General features: G+C 37.9%; 1 long non-coding RNA gene and 1 pseudogene across 1 annotated transcript; both read right to left on the minus strand.

Annotated features, from left to right (window-relative positions):
- Positions 1 to 924: 924 nt before the first annotated feature.
- Positions 925 to 2,251, minus strand: LOC122350799. Its single transcript, XR_006251622.1, has 4 exons — positions 2,242 to 2,251; positions 1,649 to 1,705; positions 1,285 to 1,494; positions 925 to 1,150 (listed from the first exon to the last, which is right to left on the minus strand). It is a non-coding gene; the product is annotated as an uncharacterized LOC122350799 (long non-coding RNA).
- Positions 2,252 to 4,411: 2,160 nt separating this feature from the next.
- Positions 4,412 to 9,420, minus strand: LOC122350667 (annotated as a pseudogene).
- Between the last annotated feature and the right edge of the window lie 9,982 nt (positions 9,421 to 19,402).

Below are 19,402 nucleotides of genomic sequence, written 5' to 3' on the forward strand. Positions count from 1 at the left end.
TATTTAAAGTGAATTTGCTTACAATATTTACATTTTAAAAAGAACCATCATTTACAAAAGAATGCAGATTTAATATTCATAAAACAACTATATTTACAGTATAAATAGTTTGTCAAAAACATAATAAAGCATAGAAATGCACTCAATTATGTCATAATATATATATGCATATGACAAAATATCTATTGTGCATGAAGCCTTCCGTCTTTTCTCTGTACAGCACGCCAGTATATATCATTCACCGACTGTGTGGTTGTGTCTTTGGAGCTCAGGTAGCCAAAGATGGAGTTTCCAGCCCACAGACTGACCCTACTAGTCCCAAACAGAGATGCGGGGTTTCCATGCAGATGTGGCGAGCTGGGTGTGGATCATGAAGATGACAACCGCCGGTTCCCTAAATGGGGACAGATTCATACATACCGTCGTGTTGAGGTGAATTAATCACACATTCGATATTCAAAATGCTCGAATTACTGGTTAAACTATTTATTTCCTCTTGAACTTTTGTGAACGCTTCTCATTTAGGGTAACGACTTTTTGAGCCCCCATTGGTTTCATGCAGTTTGCCAAAAACGAACACTAAAGAGTCAGGAAAAAACTGAAAACCTGTATTGTAGTTCATCAGGCACTAAAATATGAAATACGTGAGAAATGATGACATTTTTAAAAACTGTCAAAAGTTGCATTTGGGTTTTTTGGCATCTGAATTACTAGAAATGTTGCAATATGTAATATACTGTATAATAAATGTATACCCCTAATACGGTAGAAATAACACCATAAAAATACAACATTTCTTACATATTTTTTTATTTTTTAGTCTCTGTAAAGCAACAATAGAAGTTTGTGTTTTAAGATGACTCTTTAGATTTTTGGTAATTGAATGGAAACAATGCAAGTCATTTTGACCCCAGCACAGATGTTTTATCTTGTTTTTGAACACAAAAGGATATGTAATCATCATGGAGTAAAATCAGTGTTAACAGTTGTAATATGTTTTGATGATATGACATACCACAGCCCGGCTGCTGAAGACAGATACCTCGCAGGTTCCCATTTGCTTCTGAGTAGTAAAAGAAACAAAGCTGTCTCCGACCATCATGGCTCCGAATGCCCGAGTGAGATAAAGATGATCCTCAGATCCATTAATCTACGATGGACGAATACACAATGCATTAACGCACGAAGCATTTTAGCTGACATGACCTCTTTGAAATTCTTAATACATTTGTGTCAAATATAGTTCAAGTGTTCACAGCAGCTGTAGTTAAGTTACGTTTTTACCTGTGACCCATGTAGCCATCCTGGAAAAACCAACCACATGAGTCCACAAATAAAGTTGGCAAAAAAATCAATTTGAAGGAAAAACCTCTGGGGCTTAGTGAGCAGTTCAGATCGTTTCAAAGAGCCTTTCAACTGATTGTGATCCAAGATCAGAAGAATCAAACTGCTTAGAAGAAAGAACAAGAACACCGCCATATCCACCATTGGAAGCTGGAGAGAAAAAGTCAAGGTGTACAGGTTTAACCGGCATGTAACGAACATTTGATGTTTTATGGCGAAAAACAGACAGCACTTTACTTTTTTATGTTTAGATTAAAAAGTGACCTAAAATAATAAAATGCATGCATCATGTCACAGTACTCACGAGGTCTGTTCCCTGAATGTGTGCCTCTCTGTGGACTCCCAACAGTGAAAGGAAGGCCTGTAGAAAAAGTCGTTTAAAACATTTAATTTATATATCATAAAGGTCATATGTGCAATTCCAAAGGTCGGAGGTCAGTTTTGTAACGTTTTCAAAAGGTAGTCTACTATGCTCATGTAGGCTGCATTTATTTGACCAAAACAATGCTATTGTGAAATATTAGTATATTTAACTGTTATAAATAACTTTTACTTTATTATATTTTTAAAAATATAATTTATTCCTGTCACGCAGCTGAATTACCAGCAGTTTCACTGATTAATTTAATGCATCCTTGACGTATAAAAGTATTTATTAAAATTTTATTTAAAAACACTACACCTTGCTAAGCCCCAGATTTATTGAGTAGCTATAAAGTAACTTCAAAAATACATTCGGTGCAGGCCTAATCTACCCTACTCAAGTTAACAGAGTCATATTTAATAAGATTTTAATTCGAATAAAACCAGTTTATTGGCCAGGTACACTTTATATCACCTGGGAAAACTATTCGATCGCCTAAACTGAAAATATGCAGGTGTTTGCAGTGCACTTACAACAAGCCTGAGACGGAATGAGCTGAAAGAGAAAGTGGATGGTTGTTGCTTTTGAAGAAAATGAACTTAATATTACTAGCGACCCACACACACACAAGCGAGCGCGTTACTTCAGACTGCGCGCTTTCCCCCTGCAACACAAAAGTATTATCACAGTAACAATCAATTCAGGTCCAGTAATTAAAGTATAAATATTATAATATAATGCAGACATTCTGAACAACTTCTTAGCAGCTCCGTCTCGTTTAGACGGAACGCGTCGCGTATTTACAACGCGCGTTAAATAACGCGTCTAGAGACGCGTGCGTTCCGTTTGATTCAGAGTCCCCAACGACTTTCGCTACATCTGCATTATGGTGTTTTATCGTGATTTTTGCAAAGGAAACACGCATATTTTATTTCCCCTTTGCTTATTAGCGTTTCCAAACAACGCGTTACATAATTCCAAGCTCTTACAGGCGTAAGGACCCACCTCTGAGGAAAAGCCAAACTGGAACACATCCTATACGCCACGCTGAGTAGCAGTCCGGCCACAAGTTCGGCTGAAATGACTTGACTTCCAATTACTTTCTCCCTGTTCGTTTTCATGGTTGGTTCACAGTCCGAGTTGACTGTTAAATCAATGTTTTCAGAGCGGCAAGGAACTGCATTTGTAGCCCCGCTGGCTTCTAAAGCCCTCATACGTAACGTGCCCTTACACAACCTAATTATGAAACTCACTGGAGGGGTTCCTCGGTTCTCTTGAGTAACCCGGTGCTGATGGCGACTTCATGTTCTTCTGGCTGCGAGTGTTACGTAAAAACCTACGAGAATAAAAACGTTCGCGTGGGATGCGAGCCGTCGAGTTCGTGTAGCCGGTACGCGGTACAAGTTTTAAACGTGTGGCGCTTTTAAATCAGCGTTTATTTTACTAACATCCGCAACGCAACTTTCACCATTAATTAAAATGTTTCATCGCACTGCACGGAGAGGCAACCGTTTTATTTATAAACAAAACATGAGTAAATCAATGCTATATGACCCTGTTAATATACGTATGTATGAAACGTTTGGTCTTTCTAGATTGCGTAATGTAAGAAATAACATCCATATAGTGTCGGTCTTAAGCACGTGGTTATTTATTAACATTTTTGGGAACCCTTCACTAAATGGAAACCAATAAATCAGCTTAAAGCCTAACATTTATCACATGATTTTTCCTTAAAGGCTTGTTTGTGCGTGTAAGCAACTTAGCTTTTGGATAAGAGCCATTGAGAATTGGGTTACATGATGAGACATTGAGGTCAAATTAAAAATTAACCGACTTTTTAAATAACAGCATTGTTTTCCAACTTCCACAGCAATTCCTTTTAAAATTGTAATTAAAATGAATTTAAAAAGTAACTATATGTTAATATCATATTACTAAATTTGCAATTCATTGAAGTAAGGAAATCAGTTCAGTTTAGGAATTATGAATTTGTGTATTAAATAATGCACTGCATATCAACAAGGTTATCTGTCCATTTTAGCATTTACAAATATGCAACACTGGTACATAACGCCCGGTTTAGTGTTGATTAACAGGAAGCACTGTATAGGCCATACAGTCTGAAAGCAGAAAGAGGCATCTTATCAAGGCTGTCAATAAAATAAACATTTTTCTCTTTCAAACAGTAGTTTTGAAAAACATGCTTACTGATAAGAAAGCATATGCATTTAATTGGGTAAGGAGGTTGATAATGATTTAATTGTTTGAAAAAAAACCATTAAGTATAAATATGAAACAGACCAATATTTTAGCGCAAAGCTGTAACATTAAGTACAGTGATAAACAATAAACAAAAATCTTTATGTACAAATCAGTAGAAGACAGAAAACCAGAATTTATTTTGCTGAAGTCTTGCTCAATTCTAGCTATGTTACACACCCATAGGAACATCATTGTATTTTAGTTCCTGGACAAACACATTTTGTGCAACGGTTGGGTCATGGTCACACTGATGAAAACAATTATGAACAACGAAAAGAGAAGTTATTCATATAACTGAGAGACTTTATATATTCAGTATATACATGGATTTATTCATATACTTTATGCACTTATACGACTTGTACATTTTACACTTGTACACTTATATATAATACATGCGCATTACTAATGTATTTACATCGGAGTAACCATCGGAGCAAACTCACAACCTGAGTAAAAAAATTATAATTTTTGTCTCTGTAGCTTAAATAGTGCCACAGCATTGCTGCTAAGTCTAAACCGGACATTTCAAGAATCAAGAATGGTGAAGGTTCGGCCAGTCCTGAAAAAGTTCTCAATCTCCTCCAGAGTCCGGCCTTTTGTTTCTGGCACACATTTAGCAGTGAAAATTATATTCACTACAGAGACGACACAGAAGAACAAGAAAGGCGCAAAGAGTCCATAGGCCTCCTATAGGAAAAGATACATGTTATCAAATTTTCGTTTTTTAGCTAGCAGATGAAAAATACAAGAAATACAAACAATCCTGAAGGAAAAAGGAAGGAACAAGATCACGTGTAAAATGAGTATTATCAAGATAAATTGGTTTTATCCTTAATGATCTTGAACAAGGATTATGTTGTACTTGCTATTAGGTAACATAAAAATATGTATTTTTCCACTTCCTGTTTCTATGTGTGTAAAAAAGAGATTTAGCTCACCACCACGTGCATAAAGAGTTGTGTCAGAACAAAGGCTGTGATCCAGCTCACACCAACGCACAAACCAGATGCTACACCACGTGCGCCCAAAGGTAAAATCTCTGACATTAGCAGCCATGTGATTGGACCCCAACCCATAGCATAACCTGCATGGGGAGATTTCAGTGACATTATGCTGCATGTTGTTTCACATGAGGAAAAGAACTAGAACCAATTCTAAAAAAAAAATCAATTTACATTTTTAATGCATCACTTTATCACTCCTAACGTCCTCCTAACTCCTAAATGTTCTAGAAGATCCTTATCTGTCATTTATGAGATTCACAAAAAGCTTCTACAGTAAGTCAAAGTGAACTGGCCACACTGTAAATGAACAATGAACTTCCTGAAATCAAGAAAACTCACCAAATATGATGACCATGGAGCTTATTAGAGGAATTAGAGTTATCGGATCAAAGGCAGGGCCTGTTAAGCCCCCGTAAGTGCTCTTCAAGCCCTCAGCTGCGTAAGATTGCCGTGGTTTGCACGGCGCCTGTGAGTGTACATGGTCATTGAAAGCGTGGCTAGATACATCAAAAATCCTGGAGGAATAAAAGACGATTTGGTTTTAGGTATTTTTTCCAAACAGTTGCATTTACCAAATGTAATACTTCTATTTTTAATTCTTCACAAACCTGAGGTGAACAGTAGAGCTTTTCGACCCACTTTGTCCATCAAACTGGCCGCGATAGCGACAGACATCAATCTTACAGCTCCCACTAATGCTGCATCATATTTCGGTTCCTGAATGGCAATAAAACATGATTTTTTTTTCAGATGGATAAATGTGCTTTCAGGTGTTTCCCAGTTTGAACGAATGAATCTTTGAGACATACCAGCGATATAGCTGTCATATGGAAGATGGGCTCCAGATATACTAGAATTGGGGTTATACCAGTCATCTGCTGCAAGAATCTCATGAAGACTGAGATTAGAATTGGTTTATAGTATAAAGGTGTTTTAAGATCACTCCATTGAACGTTCTGTTGGAGAGAACGTGTCATTTAATCATCTATTTTTATATGATGAATGTTCAAATTTTTTGATTTATTCAATGGTCGGCAGCAATACTGAAAATGAAAATGACAGACACCTTTGAAATAGGTTGAATGTTAATCTGATAAAAAAAAAAAAAAATCAGTGCAATACAACTGATCCCATTTTCTCTTATTGAATTCTATCTGAATGACTTTATAAAGTTTTATTGCAAACCACCCTGATAACGTGATGTAATCCACCACAATGTGCCTTTTACCTGAGAATTGATACTGCGCTCAATCTTATTGAACTCGGTCAAGTAATCAGAATCGGGGCCTCTGAGCCATTCCAGCGATTTAACTGCTCGCGCTCTGTTCCTCTTTCTGCGATGTGGTAACGTGGGGAGGTCGGCATGAAGCAAAGCAAAATCATCATGATAACGACAGGGATCTCCCCAGCCACCGCCAGCCACCTCCACGGCAAAACCAAGCCTGGGGAGAGAAGATAAAATAGCATAATTTTTAAAGGGCGTACAGGATAACGCACCTGAAAATGAAAGTTGAAGGTGTGGGAGAAAGCATGCTCCATCATACACCCGAGAAATATGAGGTCCTCACCAAAAGCGTAGAGTGCTAGGCTTCCAAAGACAGCTGTGATCTGAGGACACAACCCAGTGCACCCTCACAGACGGGTGCGAAATTTCTGACACGTACACCTGTGTAAAAGTTCTGACGTTAATGAGATCCATTAGACAGAAACCTCAACCACTAATACGCTTCTTTAATTAAAATCCCATATGTTATGATCAACTATAATTGTAGACCGTATCTAAATACACGTCACACAAACATGCAGTCAGTTAGCAAATCAGATATCACGAATTCAGCAATTTGCATTTATTCATTTAGCAAACGCTTTTATCCAAAGCGACTTACCAATTGAGATACATAATTCGAGAAATAACTTGAATTCAGACTAATACAAGGATTATGCAGAATTATGAAGATAAATTTGCTTTTTATGTCCAAATGTTCTTTAAATGTAATAGGGAATGTAAGGGAGCCCACAATGAGGTGCATCAGCAACACAACTTGCTACTTAATTTTCATGATAAATAGTTTAAGGCTTAAATATAGAGACTCCCAAATGCTAGAAAGAAAATAACTTTTACTATACCAGATATTTGTGTTTTAAAAGTAATCTTCGATTTCAAAAAAACACAACAATTTTCATTTTGAATCTCAAGTCAATGTTATTCAAGTAAAGATACTGAGGAAGAGATTCATTTTGAGCAATGAGTGCAACATTTAACAGACCTTTTTTTAAACCTGCAGAAACCCTGCTATAACTCACAAATTTAAGTCTCTGGGAATCATTCATTCATTTTTGCATTTGTTCAGAAATTAATAATTACAATGTTTTGCTTTTATGCAGCCAACGTACATGCTTATTGACAATATTTATTATCATTAACACATACCGTCCAGAATTTTATCTCATAAGATTTAAATCAGACTTACTAAAAAGTAAAAAAACATTCAATTAATACTGCTATCCCTATAAACAAGATGGACTAACAGAAAACTTACAGGAATAGATCCAGCAGTGATACCACCGGCAACGCCAGTCAGAAATCGCCCCATAATAACATCCAAAAAGTTTTGTGCGGACCCCATCACAAGGAGACCTAACGCAGATGGGACTCCTGACAACATGATGCTTATTTTTCTCCCGACTCTGTCATTCAGCAGCATGGCACTTACACCTCCAAGGCTGCTCCGAGGGTGAAAATTGACTAATAAACCAAAGAGGAACAAGTTACAAAGATGTATTTTTACTGTATGTTTATACCTGAAAACATCTTCCATATGTTTAAACACATTGAAGATCTTACACCAAAACCATGATATCTGATGGATGTCCATCTGCAGCCGAGGGTCATCACCCTTTTGAAGCTGGGGATCACAGGGGAGGGGGAACACCAAGGCAAACCCAAAATTGAAATTGCCCAGAACAGCTGAAAACGCCGCAGGGAAGAGCTTTCCATGTCTATAAAGTATAAGCAATCGAACAAATTCAGCATAAATACAGTTTCATTCAGACTGCATAAAAATGGAGCGAGGGAGTCACCTGAATCGGGTTGGTTTGTTTCAATCAACGTGGTGGTTTCATCCGGTCTGTCTTCCATCGCCCTCCGCTTCACCCTGGACACCGAATGGCTTGATGCTCGACCGGGTATAACTGTAAGAGAGCGAAGTAAAAGCCCATTTTTGCAATCCTGGGATTTCTAGATAGGACAAAATGAGGAAGCGAACGCCGGAACTTCTTCAACTCAGATAAGAGGTGTGTTACAACCAGACATTTCCAGTCAGAGGAGAGAGCAGCCACAACTGGTCAGACAGAGAGAGAGAGAGAGAGAGAGAGAGAGAGAGAGAGAGAGAGAGAGAGAGAGAGAGAGAGAGAGAGAGAGAGAGAGAGAGAGAGAGAGAGAGAGAGAGAGAGAGAGAGAGAGAGAGAGAGAGAGAGAGAGAGAGAGAGAGAGAGAGAGAGAGAGAGAGAGAGAGAGAGAGAGAAAGAGAGAGAGTGAGAGAGAGAGACAGAGAGAGAGAGAGACAGAGAGAGAGAGAGACAGAGAGAGACAGAGAGAGAGAAAGAGAGAGAGTGAGAGAGAGAGAGAGAGAGAGAGAGAGACAGAGAGAGAGAGAGACAGAGAGAGACAGAGAGAGAGAAAGAGAGAGAGTGAGAGAGAGTGAGAGAGAGAGAGAGAGACAGAGAGAGACAGAGAGAGAGAAAGAGAGAGAGTGAGAGAGAGTACACCAGCAGGTGATTCCCGCGATTGGTGGGACTTTTGAATCAACCCAGTTTTTCGAATCTTTTTAATCGATGAGTTAAAAAAAGATTCATTTAGTGGCCCTTCGGTGCGAAGGCATAATAAATACAAACGGTATTTAGAGGCCAATGAGACGTCTTTACTAAGTCTGTGCTGGGGTGCACTACTACTTAACGTTAGTATTAAAAGTGATTCGCTAAAATAATTTACAAAAATAAGTCTTTCACTTAATGAAATAACAAGTCTTATCCTTTATTAAAAAATATACCACTACATATCTACCAAGTATGAAACTTCATTAAGGTCATCTATCCATCTTTCTATCTATCTCTGTAACAACCATGTTCATTGCATGCTCTCCTTTTGTTTAAGTGATATTATATCAAATGCTGAATACTAAATTCAGCACAGATTAATTTAATGCAACAGCTGGTTGATCAGACATATTTGTCCAAACTAAACTCAGTGTGCCTGCTGTCGACACCGTGCATAGCCATCAACATGTTTTAATAATTTTTGCCAACTCCAGGCTCCCTCCGCTTATTAAGGTTGCTAAGGTTACCTCAACTGTCCGAGCTCACCTCCAGCCTCCAGCTGCTTCTAGCCAATCCCGAAGCGGGGCGGGGCATGCGGAGGAGCGAGTCGAGCTCCTCGCGCATGCGCGCTGAACTCTCTCCCTCTTTTATGTCTGGCGCTGCGGCCGCTCTCCGGTTTTGAGCAACACGGAACAACAAATGTGAAAAATTCAAACACAAACACTGTTTCTAGTTCCCACACACCCGTCTATTTGAGTATTGCCTTCGTCCCATGAATGAGCCGCGGCGGGTGAACTTCGGCAAGATCGTCGTAGGATTTATGTGGAGATAAAGCGCAGCGATGGTGAGTTCATTTGGGCCGTTTGTAACCGTCCGTTAAAGTCGTTGCCCCGGTTCGGCTAACGGATGCTAACATAACCACTCCTAAAACCTGACAGATATTATAGTTTTAGGTAGTAGGCCTGCTATAAATCAATATATTGCGTTAAGTTTGGTCTGTTGGTGCTGGTTGCCGGGTGGTAGTTAACGAGCTTGTGTCACTCCAACAGTGCAACTGTCGGTTTACGTTAGCCACCTGCTAAAACCCGGAGTGGAGTTTGTTTAGATTCATAATGTGCGGACTGGCATATTTGATTTCGGCTTAATAACTGGCATACTTGATGTTGACTTGTTGGGAATTATTTATGTATTGTATTGGTAGGGAATATAGGCACGTAAGTACCGTAGATTCTGGATTTATGTGAGTTAGCCATCTTAAGTCACTTGCAAATTAATGTTGCTTTACTGATTGGTTGTAAGTAAGTGTGGACAGAGGAAAACTGCTGGTTTCATTAAAACCAGCTGGTTTGTTTAGCTCGGAGTCTCAAATCCAACATAAGTTTGGATGCCATTCACTACATTAGTCACTCATTTGAGGTTATAAATGACATTACAGTGTTTCCATAATCATAATAATTTGACTGGTTTGTAAGAGTAATAATTTAGAAGATGACAATGGCTTCAAGTTCCTTAAATTTATGTGATGTGTCATTTTTGGGGTTCAGAAATTAAAGTCCATCATAGAAGCAAAGTGGAAAAGCCATTGACAGTTTGGGATTAGTTGGCGTTATTATTATCAGATGTATATTACAAATATTCACACTTCAATCAAACAATGACTTTCACATATCAAGTAACCTATTTAATTAACTTTGAACAACTACTTAAATTTGTAAAGTAGTACTTTAAATTTGTACTTTTAAATTTGAGTAACAAACACTTTTTTTTAGATTAGGAAAGTTTAGAATTGATCCAGTACAAAAGATGAAAACTTTTCCATTTAGAATGACCACACCAATACAACAACTTTAAATAACAGTAGCAGTAATTATATTAATATTACTTTTACTGATCATCATTATTGTTGTTATTATAATCTTTATTAATAGGTAAGGCATCTACTGAAAATTATGTTAAGAAGTATTTGTAGATTGTAATTTGTAATTTAGTTAATAAAAGCAGTAGTAAAACATACAATGGTTCTGAAATACGTTTAAGGAACAAAGTGTCAATTTTATGATAATGTCTCAGTACATAGTTAATAAAAAAATAGTAATCTAGTGGTGGTATCTTCCTGATCATTCAGTGGCTTTTCATTAGCACTGAATCACTGTAATAAAGTTTGGAAGCTTGTCAGGTAGATTGCGCATTTTATATCTTTTGAGAAGGCTGTGTTATATTTAATCTCAGCTTGTAGCAAAGAAACAAGTGAGCCCGGTCTGTGACAAACCACTCCTGTCTCTTTGGGAAGTTTCATGTATTGCATAGCAGAGATGACTCTCTGACATGCTCTCTGAAGATGAACAGTGTATGTGAGACAGAGTAGGTCTCTAACGTCATAAAGATGTGTGCTTTACTTCAAACTGGTTCTTTTGTTTTAGCCCCAAAGTTGAATGCGAGTATTTAAAATAGCTTGTCGGCGGCATGGATTATGTGCTTTCTTTCCTAATGCCGCTGTTGAATAATAATTGCAGGGATGTCGACGTGTGAGTAAGATAGCTCTAGATAATAGATACAGAACCGTGGCTGTTTGTTTTCAGTGATGCTCTGATGCTTTCAAAGCTATTAACACAACTTCTGATGTGTCCTCAGAAGCAGATTAGTGTTGACTTACCATCTTCTATAAAGTCTTTTTCAAATTCCATTAGATATTGTAAATTTCTAAATGGATACATGAATGTTTTGACATACAGAGGTGTTAGGTTTCTTTCAGGGCCAGATACACCCAGACCATGGTGACCTCTTTAAATGAAGATAATGAAGTGTTACTGTGAATGGATAGAAAATGGAGACACTAAAGGGGAAAAGAGAGAGGTAGAGTCCTAGCAGCCTCTCAGCTGCCTGTGTTATTAATAATGGATGGAGACAACATTCTGGTATTTGTTAGGGTACAATCATGAAACTCTCTCAGATGTGCGTGGACACATACCATGTTTCTTTCAAATGAGTTATATTATGCCTGTACCATTTGCTCCTTGGATAACCCTGCATGATTCGGAAGAATCCGATTTCTTGTAATATTCACCCGCTTATTCATTTTTCCTAACAGATCGATTTGGAGTGCATGTACTCACTAAATCCAGATGTTGGTCCAGAGGAGAGATTTCCATTGAGCCCTGTTACACCACTTCTCCTACACCCAGCTCTGTGAAGGTCAACAAAAATCCTAAGAGTTTGTACCAAGGCCAGGTTAAATGTTGAACTCTAATGGTTTGCAAATTTTGAACCTTTGTGCACTTGTTTGTGTGCAGAATCGCCAGAAACATTGCACCAGGAAAAGTAAATTCCATCCAGAACAACGAAATTATATTTATTGTTATGGCTAAGAGGTAGAGCTGCACAATAAATCAAAATAAATTTATAAACTGCATTATGAAATATGCAGTTATTAATCTAAAAAGTGATTTGTAAACAAATTTAGTGTGCGTGCTGGGTGCTTCAGAATGAAGGGGCAGCACATGTGCGTGTCGAGCTCATGATGCAGTGTTTTCAGAGAGTGCACTCCACAGCTACTTCATTTTGACAGGGTACTCTGAATTTTATTTATAATATCGCTCTGAACAACTTTCCTCATTTTCCCAATTCTAAACATTTTGTTTTATTGTACAACAAACTTCAGTACAAAATTATTTTCTGATAACTTAAGCGGGCGTCTTGGTCATTTTAGACGCAAACCTACTGCCTTCTTACAGTTGATTTAATTATTGCATTCAGAGAATCTGGCTTCTGTGCAGTCAACCAACTGGTAGATTAGACCGATCCTTCCACGGCTTTCCCCACAATCTAGTTTACTTAGTTTTGTAAGTTACAATATGGAGAAAGATCTTGATATCAGCATAGTCGCAAAATTGCTGAGTTGCTCAAACAAGTGGTGATGTTTTAAAAGTGCCAGAAGAGTATAGTGACCATTTTACTACGGTTGACATAGGTATGTGGCTAAAGCGTACTAAGATGGCTATGTTTGAAAACTTGGTGAGTCTGGTTGTCTATCTAAGCAGCATTTTGTCCATCATTAAGACTGGAGTTTGTGTGCTCCCTGTGATTTAGGACTAGTCTCATTCAACTAGATTGTAATTTGCTGACTCTTACGTGCTCCGTTTTAAAAGTTGAAAACAAACTCCGGGGACAGCCGGCTTGTAGCAGCAGCGAATCAGCACCCCACGCCACCCAGTACAACAGCCTCTCAGCCACACAGAGCCAGACCCAAGTCAGCTATCTCACTTAGCAACAAAGCAGTAATATGACACCCCTCAGTGCTTTTCCAATGTCTGTTTCTATTCATTGTACCACACAGGAAAACACTGAAAGGACAAGAGGCCTCCTGCACAGGATGCGTATAATGCATAAGAGCGTCATTTAGAGTGTAAATTTTGCAGTAAACCTAAACCTTGCTCATCTGTCTGCTTATCTTTGCTCCAAATCTAGCGGGGGTGTGGTTGGCTACCTCTCTGCCGCCCCTCTGAATGTGTCAGTGACTGTTTGTGACCAGGCAGGCTGGCCTGACTCTGAACCTCTGATTAATCCTCTTGCTTTGAATTTATGAAGCTTACAAGTCTGTCTGCTGAATTAATCTGGAATCAAAAATGCTCCAAACTGTTTTCTATAACACGGCATGATGACTTGCCCATCCTTTATGATAAATTACAGTTGTTTGGTTTTAATTTGCTTGTTTAATTGCAGGGTTGGGACAAAGTGGATTCCCACAGGTATATTGTGGTTCTCTTTCTAGTTAGAGATTCATTTATTTCATAACCTCAATATCCAAGATGTAGATAAGTTTGTTTTTTCTAGCCATCAGAACTGATTTTGGATGATATTAACTTTTATTTGCTCACCAGTGGATCCTCACACAGTGAATGAGCGCCATCAAAATGTCTGTCTAAACAGCTCTCATAAAAAGCATTACAGTTAATCCACGCGACTCAGTCAGTCAGTTTTAACATCTTCTAAAGTGAAAAGCTGCATGTGTTAATAAAACAATCCCATAATTAAAGTCTGTAATAACATATGCGCTTCCTGGAATGAAAAACTAGCCAAAACATATTAATGAATTGTTTGATAGTTGGTGTTAATAGTTAGTTGTTAACCCTAATGTGAACTGAAGACAGAGATTTTTATTAACTGTCTGGACTTTTTCATTTTTATGGCACCCATTCACTGCAGAGGATCTTTTAGTGAGCAAGCGATGTTATTGGATAAATTTCTGATCAGAACAAACTCATCTACTAGGATGGCGCAGAGGGTAAATGTTTCATTTGGGGTTAACTATTCTTTCTAATCCAAATCTAGTCTAAAGATTCCCACTCCTAGTTTGAGGTGTTGCAGAAGTAATATAATAGTAATGTTGCAAGCAGTGTGAGTAATAGTAGCAGAGTAAGTTGCAGACAGCAGAGTGCGTAGATAAATGACTTTTGAAAGAGGCCTGCACAGAGAATAGAGGCTCTTTAAGATTAAGGAGGGCTGCATTGGCGCTACCATGTGCTGCCCAGCTGCCAGAGCTCTGGCTCACCTCTATAGCCACTCTGTCTGCACACATACACACTTATATTGAGAGAGATACAGAGTGGGAGGAGGCGGAGCTACAAAGAGAGAGAAATGGTTGTTGCTGTTTAGATGGGTGTGTGTTGTTCAGCTCTCTAACAGGGAGGAAGTCAGACTGTGTGAGGAAGTGGAAAAATTGCAGGAGAAGAGGAGGGGACGCAGGTTACAGCAACAGGGACGCTGAGAAAAGCGAGCACAGGTGAGACGAGCTGCTTTTCTGTCATCTCTTTGCTTCATCTCTCAGCGCTAATTTTAATGTTTTGTCAGGTTTGACAAATTGAATAAATCACCTGGCTAGTGTTCCTTTTGCTTGAATGTCCTTGTGTTTTGTTTAAAGAAATTGATACAACAGTTCCAAACTATGAAATGCAGATGATCCAGGACTTCAGGCTAAGTTTGGACTATCAGGCACTAACCACAACAGATTTGGTGGTATTGTTAGATAGATGTCTATAGGTCATATTTAAAATAGGAAATAGATAAATACAAGGAATGAATCAGTTCCATAGAATTTAATTTAACAAACACATTATTTAATATTATTATTATTATTATTATTGTTGTTATTGTTAATTTATTTATACATTTATTAATTATAATTATTATTAATTCTAAAGTCTTTCTCCATATGAGCTTTCATGTTCATGCATTAGACCACCTGAAGATTTTAATGAAGCGTACAAGTATATATGTAATATTATTAATATAATGTATATATAATTATTAGTAAGAAAAAATACTTCATTTTTAATATTTAAGTGGAAGTAATTTTAGAAAAGTAAAATGTGAGTAATTTTTGGAAGCAGATTGGGAGCACAGGAGGCATATGTTTGCGTTAGGAAACTTGTCCCTCAATAAAAAGGTAATGCTTCAGACATTTGACATTTTTTAATTTTTATTAGCACCCAATAGTGTCATTTATTTACCATTTGTGTTGTAGAGTTGACAGTAAGGACATAGATGTGATCACTATTCCAAGTAAAGATGTGGTCATGGTCCCATGGGCCAAACAGAAGGTGGATCTGACTTGATACCTAGAAAGCCAAACGTTCCGCTTGATTGTACCTTTGATGACAGTACAACAAATGAATGGTTTTACAGGTAGAGGAGCCAATTTCCTTCGTTATTCATTTAAACCTAATCTTTATGTGTGTGGAATTAGTCACTGTTGGAGAGGACAAAACTCATTTACCTATTTTCCTTAGAGTTTTACTGCAAGACCCCTTGTGAAACCATTTTGATAAGAGGAATGGCCACATATGCTTTGCTTATGTAGTCAAACAGGAAGTGGAAAAACTCATGTAAAGTGTTTATTTTTGTATTGAAAATGGTAACAGCTTTTCTTTTTTTCATTTATTAGTGCAAAGAAGACACATAGATTCTCATAGATTTATTTAGGTTGTTTTTGTTTTTTAGACCATGGGTGGAATTTTTCAGAAAGAACCAGGATTGTTCCAAAAGGAATCTAACCATTAGCTGGTAATGGATCTTTTTGGTCTTATAATTTCTTCAGTCCCTTTCTTTTCCAAACTTACTGTTTAGTAATACGTTTGCCACAAACAGCTCGAGATGTTTTCTCACATACTCCAAAACCAAATTATAGAAAGCTCACGATCTTCAGGTTTTACTCAACTTTCTTTGGAAATTTACAGTGGAAGGCAATTCTCTCACTTTTTGTTATGCACATCCATTGAAGTTGATTTATTAGTTGGATGGATTGATTTATAAACTTTTTTGTTTTTCTAGGTATTTGATCTGTTCAGTTGTAAAGGGGCTAAGCTCGTGTGTTAGAAGATGGAAACTAGCAGGTCAGGTGGTTGGAGCTTCCAGGGCGTGTGAGTCAAATGCACAGGGATGTCCTTAAACTCTCATTGAAATGAGGAACAGTTGCAGGTACAACAATAGATAAAGCATTTTATCTTCACTGAATATTACTCTGAATTTGCTTGCTGCTTTGTATCTTTTCCTTAAAAGTTTAATTCACCCAAAATTTAAATTCTGTCATTAATTACTCTCCCTCATGTTGTTCCCAAGCGTATAAGACTCTGATCCTCCATAGACAGTGAGGACACTATCACGAATTCTGGCACAGAAATGTATACTGCAAGAACTTGGGTAGAATAATCAATTGATGACATCAGAGAGTTCAACTGCTTAATTTCCACAAAGCTATGAGAATACGCACGTATGCGGAGAAAAACAGTAAATGGATTTGGAGACGTTTGTGAGTTAGGTAATTAATGACAAATTTTTATTTTTGGGTGGACTAACAACACAATCAATTCATGATGTTTAATGATCTATAATTAGTCCACTCCAGTGTTTTGGTACATAACTCCTGACTTAAATTTCACCACCTTATCTAATTTAGCCAGGACCTCAGGTCAGACCTCAGCCAATGCCTCATCCCGTAATGTGCCGTCTTCAGTCATTCCTCACGAAGGAAAGGCAAGATGCCACGGCAAATTTTACTCATTGATCTGCGGAGGTATGACGTGGGCGGACCCGTCCAGTGCTGATGCGGCGAACTCGTTTAGAGAGGCCGAAATCAGCAAGAGTCTTTTGGCTCTGGTCAGCACCTTAAAATGCCACCCAAGAGCAGGGGCATCATTTTAGAAATTCCTAGTAAATGACACTAAGTGATCTTGCATGTCCGTGTGTTAAGATATTAGGGCTCTGGTGTGCTCGACCTCACACCCCATTCCAGAGCAAGCAAGCTCACACAGGTCCTCAGAGACTCTTTCATTGTAAAGAACTCCAGGACATACATGGTATATTTGATTAAGCTATCCTTGCTTGAACATTTAGGGTTGACTACGTTTACTTTTGCCTCTTTTACACAGCTCTGGTATGATTTCACCTCTGATCAGATTGCCACCATTTCTCCTGGCTTTGGCTTCCCTGTGAGTACGCTGAAACACTCTGAGATATGCAACAGGTAAGGACACTGTGTTGCGCATTTTATAGAAACAGAGGTGGGTAAAGCTTCCCTGGCTATTTAAGGCAATCTCAGTCGAGTTATTGTATTTACCACATGACAAGCTAATTTACCAATGGGAAAATCTTATCATAATTATCGTCTTTCCACCAGTTGGCTGTACTCACTTACTCTCTCTCCGTCTTGCTGTTTCTCTTTTCTCTCTGTGACTGTCTTCAGAGTAAAGGGATTTGGGATTAGCCCCTCTGACATCCCGCTTCTCTCCCGGGGAGGAAGTGCGCTCTGAAACCCTCTCCTGCCTATGGTACAGGCACATGTCTATGGCCCACAGTGTTCTTAGTCAGATACACTGCAGCAGTGGCGGGGACTAACTAAAACTAGTAATGGAACTTGCTAGAGAATTTTTATTAGTGTAGTAGTACCCAAACTCTTTCAGCATTTCTTCCTGCACTGCAGTTCTTTCTTCTGCTTCATGCCAAGCTCTTTTAAACAGGATGCATTCTGATTGACTTCTCAACATTTTTATCATTCATCAATAGAATTTATTTATTTATTTTTAATTTTTGCCAAATAGCTTTATTCTTATCGCCCAAATGTTGCTGGTGTCTAATTTCCTTATTTACGTCGACTATAAGCGTTTTATAGTAGGAGCATGGGACAATCAAAAAACATTTTATTTATTCTAAATTAGTTATGTGTTTTTCAAGTGAGGGTGTTTGAATAAATCACTTTAATAGATATATTACAGCTTATTTGTATTCTTAATTTAAAATTTGAAAAAAATCTGTCTGATTCCAAATATAGATGAATTAATTTTTAATTATTATTATTAATATTACATAATTCTAAATACATTACATGTTTGTTTGTTTTGTTAGTAACTTGTAGTGTAAAGGAACAATGTTTTACATTATAACTTTGTAGTCAGTTTCAGTGTAGCTTTCCCAGCACTATATTAGACTAACCAACATCGCATTGGCTTGTAATGCGCTAAATACTCATGCTGCAATAGCCATACTTAACCACAGTCTCTTTCATTTAATGAGAAACATTGTTTCCTCTCACGTCTCACACTAATGGCTGTGCTTGCGTGTAAACATTTTCAATGTCATTTCATTTCTCCAACCCTGGGATTATCCCAAGCATATCTGTGAATTGCTGTATCGTCCTTATTTCTCCTTTAGAGATATTTCACAATTAATATTAATACACTAAACACTGTACTCACTTAATAAAATGAGGCAGCTGTAAACAGTTGCTTTAGGTGCACAAATTGCTGTAATGTATCGCCCAACTGCACCTGTAGAAGTTCTGATGTCTATGTTTTGTGGTTTGTTTAAAAAGTAAAATGCTTATTGAAAGCATAAATTAAAGGTTCTGTTTTGAATAAAGGTAGGAGTATGCAGTGTCACTTGCAAAAAAGAAGCGCCTCTCACAGTTGTCCTGTGATCTCGCGCGGTGTCATTTAGTCCAAACTGTTGCTCAACATGTGTGTGCTGTCAATCTGTGCATTTAGTGGAAGGAGCTGACTGTGGATCCCAACGCTGTGACAGAGGAGTCCGCTAATGTAACGCCATCAACCAGCTGGACGGCATCATGGATGAGAATGGGATTTGAGCAGCTCCCTCAGAGAGATGACATCAGGCTGCTCTGTGAACAGATGTAAAGCCCCTCTGTTCCTACTCCTTCCACTACTTTAATAAATGCGCTGATAATACAGTAGACACTTACTCAGTGATACATTTGAACGTCTCATTTCATCTCAATACCGTTTACATTGATTATGTATAAATGACATGTACATTTGTATATCTTTTCTAAATATTAGCGGTAGTACTCTGAGAACAAGGAAGGAAAGAAAAACCTTCTAACCATGATTTCAACTAATTCATGTATTTACAATTAAAAGATTTATCCTTTCAGAATGTAACATATTATTTTACCCAAAATGAGAGCTCCTTACAAATACCTGCAATGTTTATTTAATGTTAGCCTGAATATAAGATACTTCACATAAAAGGTGCTCAAATGCTCAGTAAGTGCTCCAGAAGGAAAAGAAACTATAGAGTAGAGCCAGGGGTTTCAATT

The sequence above is a fragment of the Puntigrus tetrazona genome, chromosome 8 (genome assembly GCF_018831695.1).
Source record: "Puntigrus tetrazona isolate hp1 chromosome 8, ASM1883169v1, whole genome shotgun sequence".
Taxonomy (NCBI): domain Eukaryota; kingdom Metazoa; phylum Chordata; class Actinopteri; order Cypriniformes; family Cyprinidae; genus Puntigrus; species Puntigrus tetrazona.